A 14,403-nucleotide genomic window follows, 5' to 3' on the forward strand; every position below is an offset into this window, starting at 1 on the left:
AAATATTTTGAGCTTACATTTGGGTACCATAGAAGGGGAGGGGGCTGTACTGTAAATGGATGTATTAAAGCACCTCTTATCGCAGATTTACAACTACCTGGAGCTTGGGAAATCACCAGGCCTCCATGTTTGATGGATAATTCCCCCTGACTGCAGGAACCCCTTGAGTAAGGCTGCTTGCCCCAATAAAGTATCTTTAGATACATGCGTTCATGACACACTCTCACAGGCTCTTTTCTGCAAGCATATTTATTATTAATATGATGTCTAGGTCATGAATACTTAACAACAATCATTGGAAGGCTGACATACAGTAAACGGTAGTTAATACACAAACGTTTCTCCTCTGTTCTTTCCCCTTCTGTTATTGAGAATTCACAAACAGGTATCTGAAAGCACATCACACAACAATCTCCATCACGATCATATTAAATCAAACAGGCCTCAGATCATCTTTCTCTGCCGCCTGTTCTCGCAAGTCAGAACAACCCAGGCTGCCCTCTCTCCATTCTTCATTTCCCTCCCATCTTATACTATGCAAGATAGAACTATAGTTTTAGAGGCTGAAGAAGTCCCATCATCCCTGACATTCGCCATGCTGGCTGGGGTGGATGGGAGTTGGAGTCCAACAATATGTGGTGAGTCATTCAGGGTTGGATTTTCAGAAAAGCAAATGATTAACCTGGCAGGATAACTTCTCAAGCAAACAAAATGGTTCCCTGTTTCAGTTTCCAGGTGGCATTGTCAAAATAATACCGGGAGGCTGGGGGGAGCAATTCATTTGTGATAGGGTGCTTAAATTTTTCTCTCTGCTATCCATCTTACTGATTAAGATCAACCTACCCATTCCAAGCTGACTTCTCCGCACATGGTGAAAAAATATTTGGGTGGTCTTCAGAATCACATTTTCAAAAATGTATTGAAGTCATACTTTTCCACTATCATCAGGGCATCTTGGTCTATACATGTGCTAAATTGTTAGGAATTTTGGAGCTTCCTGAATGATTTGACATTTCTGCCTCCATTTTGAGGTCCAAAACTGATTGTCTCTGGGAACAGAGTTGTCTAGGTCACTGAGATGAATCCTTGATATTCCCATGACTGTGAGACCAAGCATCATATGATTAGGCACAAGAATGCACACACACATATTCTTTCTGAAATACCTGGCGTGTTCACATGCAAATTCACCGCCACCTAGCACTTCACCTATTACCAAGCAGGTTCTGGTAAACTGATGTGAAAACAACCTTTTGAGAGATTGAGGGGGTTCTAGTTAGGTGCTAAATATTTGTGGAAACTTCCACGAACCTTAAAACGTGAGTGGGGACCTGTGGCACTCCAAATGTTGTTTGACTCCAAATCCCATCAGCCCCAGCCAGCATAATCACAAGTCTGGGATGATGGCAACTGTAGTCCCACATCAAGAGTATAACAGATTCCACATACCTGTCCTGCTTGAATATATTAGATGTGAGTTTTAGGCCTGTGATGTTTCATACCATTTTGGTTGCACACACACAAACATCCTTATTGTCATGGGAGAGATGTTGGAGGATGTGACACACTAATATAAACTCCACTTTATAGATGGCAATACCGTCGGTAGAAAAATGTTAGCCGAAACAAAAAGAGTCAAATCTAGAAGAAACAGGACATTCTAGTGTGAACTTTAATGCAGGCATTTGGAAACCCATCTCTCAAATTTAAGACATTGCAGTCAACACCACGCCAAAACATCTTTTTTTTAATACCAAAAATAGACTGAAGTATTACTTTTCTAATCAAGACATGGAATCAATCTGGACTTCTTTATTTTCGCCATATCTCTGCCTCATTAAGACTGATCATGCCTTTGAGAGCTATTTTCAAGATTTAATCTCCACACTGTTTGCAGGGCCTGTTTGTTTTTGCATTATGCACTGAGATTCCAAATGAGGCACTATCAGTCGCTTGAAGAGCTATAGAAGAAAATTCCACTGGACCAGCACTCCTGCATCTGTCAAGCATGGGAAATCAAGAATATTTGCCGCTACCATACTCCATGGTGCAATATTCATACAATCTTAGGGGGAAGTTCATTGAGAAAGTGTTACAGGGCCCAGATAAATCAGATGATTTGACAAACATGGTTTTTATCTTCTGTCTAATCAAGAGAAATGTGTCGTGTATAGAGCTGCGAGATTTGCCATGGTTGCACTGAAATTGCTCACAAAACTTATTGAAACAAATGTAAAGGTAAAGGGACCCCTGACCATTAGGTCTAGTTGTGGACGACTCTGGGGTTGCGGCGCTCATCTCGCTTTATTGGCCGAGGGAGCTGGTGTACAGCTTCCAGGTCATGTGGCCAGCATGACTAAGCCGCTTCTGGCGAACCAGAGCAGCGCACAAAAATTCCATTTACGTTCCCGCCGGAGCGGTACCTATTTATCTACTTGCACTTTGATGTGCTTTCGAACTGCTAGGTTGGCAGGAACTGAGACCAAGCAACGGGGGCTCACCCCGTCAGTGGCGTAGCGTGGGTTGTCAGCACCCGGGGCAACGCAAGTAATTTGCGCCCCCTAACCCGTAGATTTGCACACCCTAACCCTAACCCCCAGATGTTGCGCCTGGTGCGGCCGGCCCCCCTGCACCCCCCACGCTACGCCACTGCACCCCGTCGCGGGGATTCAAACAGCTGACCTTCTGATCAGCAAGCCCTAGGCTCTGTGGTTTAACCCACAGCGCCAAATGTAGCTGACTGTAAAAACATACTATGAAATAACGCTTTGCTTTCTTTTATATTTAAAGGAAGTTTTGAATGTTTCAGATATTGCTTTGGTTGTTGTAACAACTGTTGAAGTTTCGTAATGTGACACATTGGTTAAAGAATGAACATAGATGATTAGGGTGCTCTTTTCAGCATGCAATGATATTAATGAGGCTTAAGATTAATTGTGATTGTGGACTTCTTTTTGCCATTCAATAGTTCTTTTGTGCACTTCCTACAAACCTTTGCCTTGGAGTCTTATGGCATCCCCTTCTTTTGCACCTTATATAAGACTGCTCTATTTAGCACACTGCTGGACAACTGCCCCAGGTAGGTGCAAGATCTGGCGTTGGTTTCATCTTCAGGCAAACAAGTTACTGGAGAGGCACGCGGTACTCCCACCACAAATGGGAGCTGTCTTTCAGACCTCCTGCCTGCTTCCTGTAACATTTAGGCACACTTAGTTATGTCATAAGTTAAGCAGCTTTTGCTGGGGGCTGTCAAACCATGACTGGGGACTGCTGGCAGGAAAAGGTACGATTCAATGGCATCACAGCACAGCTAAATGTACCCAAGTCATGTAATTAAACATTTCAGAGGAGAAGAGGGAGAACTCAACACAGGATTGCTACTTTGGGTAGCAGCACCTCAATGTCAGGCGTGAACATCATGCATTGATCCTTCCCAAACCCTCCGCATGTCAGCCATGACCGGCATTAAGAACAATCCATTTTAGGAGAGTGAAATATTCTAGCTTTGTGAACTCACCAGAAAGACGTGTCTAGTTATTTATTTTATCACATGTGCATATATTTCCACACAGTGTATCCAGTAATCAGCTGCCACATTCTTTGCTCAATAATTACAGTGGGCTCCATGGAGTTTGTTAATCACACAGAATAGCAATCAGCAGAAGGCATGACTGTTTTCCTCCTTAAAAAAATAACATCAGCTGGTGTCAAGCGGCTGGTTTTACACGTACATGGAGTGACCTGGTTGCCGCTGCCTTCATGGTTGCTTACGTGTCCCCCTAGGATCATTACAAACTTTCACGCCTGTGGTTTCACTGAACAACATGCATTTCTATAGTGTATAAGTTATTTAAGTGATCCATGCCCCCTGGCAGATGAGTCACCTGTGTTTTATGTAAAGGTGTTGTAAAGCAAAGATCACGTGGATTTAATGTGCCTGGACCAGTGTGTGTGTGTGTGTGTGTGTACACTTAAATGAAGTTCATGCCAAAGTAAGCTACTGTTGCTTGAGAGTGTGGTTGTAAAAGCACCATGCATCGAGCAAGCATCACCCTGAGCCCTGCCAACTGAAGACAGCTTGTAGCATCCTCTACTCTGTATTTATAGAACAGGGGTTTTGGAAGCAAGCCCTAGGGATCAAAGGAACACAGAGAGCGTCTATTGCAGGCTGCAAGGAGAGGAAGCAACCTTCTTTTCCCAACATGTTTTAGATAAGTCTGATGGTAATCCACTGGCCAATCTCCAATAGATTGTCTAGTGCTTGTTGCTTGCTGCGATTCTTGCGTTATTGTATTGCTTTTGTGTACTAACTGAAAGATATAAAATCTAACAAATACACTTTTTAAAAAAACAACCATATTTGCTGGATCTTGACACTTGGGTTTTTAAGCAGGAGTGTAATGTCAGGTTCTGTTAACCATTAAGCAGAACTAATCTATGTTGACCCTTTAAAAGATCCTTAGTATGATTATTATTATTGATTAAATTTGTATTCTGCCCTTCATCCGAAGATGACAGGGCAGCTTACGATATAAAAATATAAAATACCTGTAATAATGATAGGGGTTACTCGTGCGTAAGTTGCCGCCACTCCTGGCTAGGTTGCCTGGTTAAACCTTTTCTGTCTGGACAGCCCTTCACTTCGTGGCTGTTTCAGAATCCGTCAGTGGGCGTTTCTTAAACCTTTTCCAGCATAAAAGCTGTTTGACGCCAAGTCTCCTCCTACTCTCCCTGCGCGGAAGTCTTCTGCACAGGGAGGGTGTGGGTAGCGGAGGACCCGTGCTCTCCTCGCTGGTCTCCGGCGAAGAGTCCTGGAGCCCTCTCGCCGATTCCCCCATCTGCCCCCCTTTATCCCTGGTGTTACGCTGATTTCCTTCCCCAGCTGATGAGCTGCCTCTCTCCCTGCTGGGCCCTTCTCCAGCATCACTTGGGAACCTTGCCTCCGCCTCTGGCTCCGATGTCAGTTCCCTGACAATACCTAATACAACCACAACTAGGAGCCTCCCAGGAGACAGCATTCCACAAATGGGGAGCCATCCCAGGAAATACCGGTTCTCATGTTGCCACCCTACCGACCTGTTGTGGAGGAGACGCACAAAGAAGGGCCTGAAATGATTATTGCAGGGTCCAGGTTAGTTCATAAGGGGAGATACGGTCCTTTAGGTATTGTGTTGCTGAGCAGTTTAAGGCTTTATAGGTCAAAACCAGGACTTTGAATTGGGCCCAGAAACTAATTGGTACCCTGGAGTGGGAAGAACAAAGTGAAGCTTGGCCAAAGCATCGGCCCCCTTTTCCCTGGCCCTTGCCCCACACCCAACCCATTGTCCTTCCAAGCTGGGGGCGGGACGACGGCCGCCCTATAGCCGGTGGGTGGTCCTGGCCAGGGAGTCTCACGCGGTGTTGCAAACCCCACCCATCCATTGGGAGGGGTTGGGCGGAAATTGGTCGCTAGTGTAATCAGGCCAGAATAGGTATTATATGCTCAAACCATCTTGCCCCACTGGGCTGCTTGCCCCACTGGTCACTGAGGTCCAGCTCCAAGGGTCTTCTGGCAGTTACCTCACTGCGAGAATCAAAGTTACAGGGAACCAGGCAGAGGGCCTTCTCGGTGGTGGCACCCGCCCTGTGGAACACCCTCCCATCAGATGTCAAGGAAATAAACAACTATCTGACTTTTAGAAGGCAGACCTGTTTAGGGAAGTTTTTAATGTTTGATGTTTTATTGTCATTTTAATATTTTGTTGAAAGCCGCCCAGAGTGGCGGTATAATATGTTGTTGTTGTTGTTGTTGTTGTTGTTGTTGTTGTTGTTGTTGTTGTTGTTGTTGTTGTTGTTGTTGTTGTTACTGTCTTTCCCCCAAGAAAAGTCATCAAACAGGGTGACCAAAGCAGTTTCTGTGCCAAAACCGAGCCTAAACCCTGATTGAAATGAATCTAGCATGTTGTACTTGGTCAATTGAAAACAAGACTGATAGGCCACAAGGATTCAAGTAAAATAATAAGTGACTCACTCAAGCCTGATGATAGCTGTCCCTGCCTCGCAGGACTATATATGGAAGAGGTTACCCAAGGGTAGTGTCAGTCGGTTCAGACTTGGGAGGATATGAAACATAGCTTCAAAGCATTATGAAACTTATGTTACCTCCTCAAACACAGGCATGAACTTCTGCATAGTTCATGATACTGCCTGCCATTCAAACGTGAACAGAAGCTTGCTTGGTTTGAAAGGTCTGGATACATTGAATTGAATTGTCTGGATGCATCTATATTCTGGCTTTCCCCACTGATCCAACTTTGGCAGGCATCAGACACGGCAATAAAGGACTGAGCAGCAGAATGGTATGTCTACAAGTGTTTCATAGTCACAAAACAAATTAAGAAAAGCCAGTCACGATTGCAATGGCTCCCCCCCACACACTTCTGCCATGAAGTTATATATGAATGTTTGGGGGCGGGGGGTTCGCTGTAGAAACTTTTATATCAAATGTCATCTCAAAAGCAATGAACGCACACACGCCAGAAATCTGTGAATAAGATGAAATCAGTTTCCTACAAAAAAGACAGTATTTCTTCATGAAAAACTTTGGGGGAAATTTGGTATTCAAAGATTTCTCTTCTCAAGCCTGCTTCAATTGCATTAACTATACATCCTACCAAAAAAAAAAAAGCACTTCCTTTCTGACTAAAGTTATCCTGCTGTGTTAGTCAATGAGACATTTCAAATAGCATGCATCATTTTCTGAAGTCTTCCTCGTTCGCATTCCCACAGGGTGACAGCTATTTTATATTTTACGTGATTTCCCCCCTCCTCCCCTGGTATTTTTGTCTTCTGCAATTTTACAAAGAAAATCCATCTGAAGTCAAGACTCTTTTATTTTCTTTAAAAAGAAAGAAAGAAAACTGTCAAAAATGTTAAGGTACAAAACATAGAGCCCAAAAAGAAAACCAGAACAGGTGTTCTTATGACACTTCTTTTAAGGACACAAAATAAGAAATCTTTTTGATATATTTCAAAAACAGCTGCATGTTGGCATGTATCCATGAAGCTTCTTGGATCTTTCCTTTGCCTCTCCACCCGGATCACCAAACAGCACCTCCAGGGTTGTGCCCAGGTCCTTGCAGGGCCCAGGGGAAAGCATTTTGTGGGACGGGAGGGTCCTGCCTTTTACCTTCATCTCCCCTTCATGGTCTCTCCTCCTGGTTTATCTTTTGCTGAGGTGGTGGGGTTTTGTTGCCACCATCCCCCACTGCCACTACCACATTCCCCCTCTCCTTGCTTCAGTGGCAGAAGGGCTAGTTAAGTCTTTTGCCTCCACCTCCTCCCTCCCCACCCCCCAATCTGGTAGGCAGGAAGTGGGAAACGTTATTGGGAAATTAAGCTGTGGGCAGGGGTGGACTCCAGCATCTTTAAAAGCAGAGACATCACCTTGCCGACAAAGGTCCGTATCGTTAAAGCTATGGTTTTCCCAGTAGTGATGTATGGAAGTGAGAGCTGGACCATAAAGAAGGCTGATCGCTGAAGAATTGGTGCTTTTGAATTCCGGTGCTGGAGGAGACTCTTGAGAGTCCCATGGACTGCAAGAAGATCAAATCTCTCCATTCTTAAGGAAATCAGCCCTGAGTGCTCACTAGAAGGTCAGATCCTGAAGCTGAGGTGCCAATATTTTGGCCACCTCATGAGAAAAGAAGACTCCCTGGAAAAGACCCAGATGTTGGGAAAGATTGAGGGCAGAAGGAGAAGGGGACGGCAGAGGACGAGATGGTTGGACAGTGTTCTCGAAGCTACCAACATGAGTTTGACCAAACTGTGGGAGGCAGTGGAAGACAGGAGTGCCAGGAGTGCTCTGGTCCATGGGGTCACGAAGAGTCGGACACAACTAAACAACAAGGAGTGGACTCACCCTGGAGCTTCTCAGTGTTGCACCCCCTTGGCTTGGCGCCCTGTGCCACACTGCTAAATTGGGTACTGCTGTGGTTTGTCGCCACCACTACCAGGCATGAGGTGCATGGACTGGGACAATTGTCCTAATGGTCCTGAGCACTTCTCCTATGCTGTATTAACAAGGTTTTTTGTTTTTTAACTAGCTATATGGTTTGCATTATAGGGGGCAATGGGGGGCGGGGAGAGAGAGAGAGCTGTTTAAGATAATCCTGTTTCCTGCTACTCACAGGCTATGGTCTGGAGAGAGCATGTACTGTCATAGATTGGTGCTATTACTGGGATATTGCCTTGCTATAGTACTGTCATTGATCAAAAGTTAATGAGATAAGATGCCATGATCATTGGCACTATGGTTATGCCATGTTCTCAGGGGTGCTGTTAGGGTGGCATGAACTGAGGAAGAAGCTGTTACTGCTTAACTAACATGCTACTGTAACTGTGAGCTTCAGGTATTGTTGGTTCAGCGCACTGAAAAACTAGCAACTGGTTTGGCACACCCAAACTCCTCTAGAAACAATTCATGTGTGCACTGAGTGGCGTACCTACACTTCTTTTGGCTATTTGCATCACCTATAACAGGTGATGCTTAAACATTTGATCCAGTCTTAGTAAAGCAAAGAGGTTGAAATCTCAGTCTCACCTATGGGTGAGTAAGCCCAGTTGAATTCAATAGGACTTACTTCTGAATAGAATTGGTTAGGATGGGAGCCTAATTCCAGTGCCGTTTTTGATCCTCGTGTGCCTAGAGAAACTTACTAATCCTTTAGCTTTTAAAATTCAAGTAACATATAGGAGAGTGTAAGGCAGAAATTATACTATGTAGTCTGTTTTAGCTCGGCATTTAGCACCAAGTAGAAATCCTATTTTCTAGCTGGCCATGTTAGTAGCCCAGCTAGGTGTTCCACTTGTTCCTTTTTTACTGCCAGCTTTGCCAACTGCGTCCTTCTTAATTTATCTCAAAATTATATTACTTTAGTAGCAGAGAGATGAAATGTAACAGCGTGTTCTTCCAAATTATGCTCATGTAGTCACCCAATGCAAAGCTCTGAATATAGTACATACACCATATTATAGTCCAGTGAGTACATTTTTTTGTAGAAATTATAGGCTCATGTAACAATCATGCAGACTACTAAATCTTTATATATTTTTCTTAGGTATCTAAAGCATTTCAGGTGACTCTTGGTCTGTGGTTATGTTTGTGTCCCTGATTAGGCTGCCTTGGTTAGCTGCTTCAGACCAAGACAGGAGCCAGATTCTGTAACTGATCAATTTTAGCCTACCACCAAGGAAGATTTTCATTCTCACCATCAGTTAATAAATTATCACTGGTGAACTAGCCAGGACATTTCTGTGGGTATATAGAGAAGCACACATATGCACACAAGTAAATTAAGCTTGCATTTGGCAGGCGAAGATACATTTTCTTGGCTGCCTTTCTCCCCAATTCAAGCCTGTGATTCAGTGGTGTGAAGAGGAAATATAATTCTCACAACACAACTTTCTGTCCCATATGTAGCTTTGAATGCTCTGTGCTGGAATTCTGGCCTCAACAATAATTTATATAGAATATTTATATCTGACTCAATAGCCCTGAGAACTTTACCCCCCCCCCAATAAACAAATCTCAAAATAAAATCACACTCAAGTCTAGTACGGGAAAATAAATTAGATGGTGTCCATATGGAGGCAGGATTGTGCAGGCAGCATTTCCTGCCCTTGCGACTCCCTTCAAAATCCTCAGAGGCAAGAGACTGGGGCTGAGCAGTTGGATCGCACTCAGCCCACAAGGGATGCAAGTTTTCCCTGCTGGCAGCTGGCTGTCTCCAGGCAACAATGGCCTCCCAAGGTCCTTTGAGGCAAGGGAGTAGGGCTGAGCAGCTGGAACTGGTGAGCTTCATGCCTTGCTTTTTGATAGTCAGGTGTTTAAAATGTCCACTTGTTAGACTTTTCTAGCAGTTGGTGCACTGTGGGCTTTGCGTGTGTCAAATTTCATCTCTGATGGTGGTCTGGAAGTCCCTTAGCCACATAGGGGTATACTTTGCCACATATACACCCCACATTTCTAAGAAGAGGGTTATCCATGTCTCCCTGTCACAATGGCCTGTTCACATGTTCCTCTATGCATAGGGCTAACATGTGACAGAGAGAACAGGGACCTGCCACTTGGCTTGTCCCTGATGTTAAACAGTGCTCTGGCTCCACTTCTGTATGTTGCCCCCTCAAGCGCTCAAGACTGCATACCTACATGTAAGCAGCTGATCACACATAGGTGGCTGTTTGGGGAAGCTTTTAATGTTTGATGCATTATGGTATTTTAATATTTTGTTGGAAGCTGCTCAGAGTGGCTGGGGAAGCCCGGCCATATGGGCGGGGTATAAACAATAAATTATTATTATTAGCACACAGACATTGGGGTGGGGCAGCATGGCAGGCTCCATTCTCCACACTTTAACCCTATAGGCGAAGGAAAACATGAATGGGCCTGGTATTTATTCAGTACTCAACATGCCTTGCTCTTATGGTCTCTTGGGGCGCTTGTATGTTCAGAGTTGGTGTGGCACTGCTGGCTGCAGGCAGGATGCCGTTTCTTATTTAAGAGATTTATAAAATTGCTCGAGGGTGGCTGCTGACCACTGGGACTGGTGGGGTGAAAGGCAAGGGGGTTAACAAAAGGTGGAGCCAGGTCCAATGACAGACAGAGCCAACAAATTCTAGTTTTGTTGCTATCCGCCTCCCAGCTGAGTTCTACAAGGGGCAGTACTGGGGCCAAGCAGGAAAAAGCTGGCAGGCTGTGTTACCTCTTTAAACCATAGCTTTAACTATACAGTGGTATCTCAGGTAAGCGGAGGTCCGTTCTTAACCTGAAATTGTTCTTAACCTGAAGCACCACTTTAGCTAATGGGGCCTCCTGCTGCTGCTGCGCAGCTGGAGCACAATTTCTGTTCTCATCCTGAAGCAAAGTTCTTAACCCGAGGTACTATTTCTGGGTTAGCGGAGTCTGTAACCTGAAGCGTATGTAACCTGAAGTGTATGTAACCCGAGGTACCACTGTATAAATAAAAAAAAATATTATTATTATTTCACGGGTGATTTCTTTTCTGCAGTCCCGCAGGTCTTAATTCTTGAGAAGCAGCAGTGAGGTCATGCAGGGTTTCGCTCACGCTGACGAAACTTTTCCTCGCAAATGAGGAAAGGCTGATCCAACGGAGTTCTCAGCACCCGAATGAGATCACGGGCACCTCCCGGAAGTGGCTTAATTGCACCTCGCCCGAGGCCAAAGAGCAGGAAGGAACTCCAGGCCTTATATGGGGATATGTGGGACAGAGACACACAAGAAAAGTAGCCCCTGGGCGGGAAGTCCGCGCCCGCCTTCCCCCCGAGGATAAAGCGAAACCAAAGCAGTTTCGCCATGTGACCAGAATCCCAACAAACTCTCCCCTGAAAACTTTCCCCCTGATTCATTCCCAGCTGAGGCCGAATCTCCTCCCCACATAAGCCAGGTGCGCGGCTCCGTCAGGTGTTGCGTGAGGTAAATTTCGTTACCTTCTCAGGTAGGCGGCCTGCAAGGCGGAGGGCAGTGCCGGGGAACAGCCGGCCGGACGACGGGCGGAGGGCGGCGCTTGGGAAGAGCCGGCGTCCTTGCGGAGGGCGGTGCTGGGAAGAGCCAGGCCGGGAGGCGGCGGCGGCGGCGAGAAGGGGGGAGGCGCCCGGAAGAGCCCGTTCCCTAGCCGCCTCCTTCGCAGACTCCGTGGCTCGGCTCGGGACAGGGCGCGGCGGCGGCGAGCGAAAGGCCCAGACGGACGGGAGTCAAAGCGGCCGGTACTTCACGGGTGAGGGGTCGGGATGGGGGGGGAGAGGTTTTTTTTCCCCTGAGGTAAATAAGCGCCCCCGGTGCGGAAGGTTTGGGTGGGTTTTCTGAGGTAAATAACGTTCCCCTGAGGAGGAGCGGCCCGCCTCAGGTAACTTTCCACTCAGGCGTCGCCACTTTTCGCCCGCCTGGGCCTCCTCAGGCCGAGTTAGAAACTTTCAACTTCCGAAGGTGGCTTTTAAAAGGGCGGCGGCGGCGGCCTTGGTGCGGCGCCCCGTCTTTTCCCCTCGCCCCGGATATATTCTCTCGCTCCCCTTTCGAAGTGGGACACGGAACTGCCGTGCGTGTGAATGGGGGGGGGGGGGAGAGATAATCCACTCAGACGCTCGAGGCCTTTTCCTCGCTTCCCCTCCCCCCCCCTTTCTGGGCGCCGCCCTCATTCCAGGGATTTGTGAGCTGCTATCTATGGGAGGAAGGAAGCACAGAGAGAGAGAGAAGATCTGGTTTTCTTTTCTTCCCCAGTAGTTAGTTGAGGAGGAAGTAGGGGTTTGGGTCTCCTTTCTTTCGCCCAGGCTTTATCTCTGGGTTGTTTTTTTTAATGTTGGTGGTTTTTTGCCCGCTTGTGTGTGTGGCGAAATGTGCAAATGCACAGCAGTGGAGAGGTAGTTGCGCCCCATCAGCTACGGAACTTGCCTTGGATCCTCGCCCACAAAGTTAGGATGGAAGTTAGGAGCAAAGAAAAGAAAAAAGCAAGCTTTTTGCTGCTCCGCTTGACTTCACCTTGAACCAGCAAACTCCTCCTGTAGCCTCCCGACACACCTTAAATCCAATTATAAGCCCAGGGTTATCTGATAAACATTGACAATCGAGATCTTGTGCGCGGCAATAGTAGTAGCGTTCGGATCATTTCTTTCAAATGCTGTGGCCGCCTGCCATAAATTTACTTTTCTCAATCTTGGTTTAGTTCACATGCATTGCGTTAATTTGCCCATTAGCAAAACATCCCATATTTTAATAAATCCAATCTGTCTCCTGTTAATAGCCAGGATGAGTTCCATTGTTGGGCTACAAGCATCTGTGCTGCAAGTAACATATGTTGTATTGATTTTTTTGTAGGAAGGAACAAGTGGCGTGTTAAGTGTTCAGAAAGTATTTATATAGTACTGTAATCCTGGGCAGGTTTGCTTGGACTAAGCTGCGACTCGCCCTGCCCTGAGGACTTAAGATAGGTTGATGTGTATGAGGTAGGTTAGGTTGCCATATTTCAGGAAGTGGAAATCCGGACACAAAAGTTGGGGCAAAGTCACCCACCAAGCTTGGTTGCTGAGTGGTTACTTGAGCCATTACAAATTTGGATAATAGCCAGATCAGCAAGCACCGCCCCGCCCCCCAAGCTGTCGTTTCCTGTTCTAAAATAAAAAAAAAATACTGTATGAATTGCAGGGTGCCTGGTTGTTGGTTGCCAAGGTATTCAGAGCTACTTATCTGAGCAGTGGGCAGCCTCTTGAGTCTCCCTTTTGCCTTGGAAATGCAACTTATCCAGAAAGGGTCAGGAGTAAGCAAGCACAATTTTTGATTTTGTGACAAAGGCCAGCCAGAAATTATGGACCCATGTGTGGAAGGTAAGGTGTAAAGAACTGGTGCAGGAATGCAGAGTTGCAGAGTTTTGTTTATGAACAGCAAATATTGTACCTCCCAGAACTCTGTCATATAACCGCTGCAGTGCCATAACAGTAGCATTTCAGATTATTGAACTCACTTCCATTTAAATTACAAAACTACATCTAAAAGCATATTTTAAGAGCCTTGCCTTTTTGGTGTGCTTTATCATGTGGTACATTTTCCTTTAGAAACAATTTTCCTTACAATATAGTGTTTTGTAAACATGAGCATAATCTTAGAGAATACAGTTCTAAAGTAGCACATTAAGCAATAAGTTATGTTTGTCATATGTCAAATTGTTATTGATGCGATAAATCCAAGAAGAAGAGTGTAGCGCATAATGGTTACTCCCAATGTCACCTAAAACATGGTTTAGTAAAATATGAACAAGCCTAGCCTCCTCCTGGGCTTGTGTGCTCCCTCCCACCGTTCCCACCGAGGAGGAGTTAAAATGCTTTTTGTTTAATCGGGGTTTGGCATACAGTATTAGATTTGAAACTTTGGTTAATTATCTAGTGGTTAACAAACTAGTCAGCTTCATACCACTGTATCTGAAGTGGCTTCTTTGAAACGAAGTGTTTAATGTTAACCACAGTGACGGGTCTGGACAACATGACAAACTGCAATTAACCAAAAGCAGAAGTGAAAGCTTCCAAACTCCTTAGTGGAGGGGGTAGAAGGAATGCATAAGCCCAGAGGATGCTAGCCTCATTCATATCTTGCTAAATTGTATAATACTGGAGTACAGTAATACGTGTTAATATTTTGTTCCTGGGATCCCATGGATTATGTAGGTTTCCCCTGTTCTATACTTCTTGGAGACAGTATCTCGCTTTTTCACTTTGTTTATAGAACCGCTGAGTAAAAGTTACAGGTGTTTTGAGAATTGAACATAACTGTTATAAAACACTGTACACAGGGTTACCTTCTGGGTGATGACTAACTTTAGCTCCCCAAATTCTGGCCTGGCTTGCGTAGCAGGAACATTA

General features: G+C 45.5%; 1 protein-coding gene and 1 long non-coding RNA gene across 6 annotated transcripts in view; one reads left to right on the forward strand and one right to left on the reverse strand.

The window, feature by feature from the left end:
- Positions 1 to 231: 231 nt before the first annotated feature.
- Positions 232 to 4,544, reverse strand: LOC310702366. Its single transcript, XR_014523473.1, has 2 exons — positions 2,751 to 4,544; positions 232 to 2,250 (listed from the first exon to the last, which is right to left on the reverse strand). It is a non-coding gene; the product is annotated as an uncharacterized lncRNA (long non-coding RNA).
- A 6,622-nt stretch (positions 4,545 to 11,166) lies between these two features.
- CTNNA1 (catenin alpha 1) overlaps positions 11,167 to 14,403 on the forward strand; it is a 68,539-nt gene continuing 65,302 nt past the window's right edge. The window contains exon 1 of one of the 5 annotated variants that reach the window (XM_083493755.1): positions 11,167 to 11,473. The gene's annotated coding sequence lies outside the window, so the exon portion shown is untranslated. The other 4 variants (XM_083493756.1, XM_083493753.1, XM_083493754.1 and 1 more) reach the window with 4 other exon arrangements.

The sequence above is a fragment of the Podarcis liolepis genome (genome assembly GCF_965112155.1).
Source record: "Podarcis liolepis genome assembly, chromosome: 3".
Taxonomy (NCBI): Eukaryota; Metazoa; Chordata; class Lepidosauria; order Squamata; family Lacertidae; genus Podarcis; species Podarcis liolepis.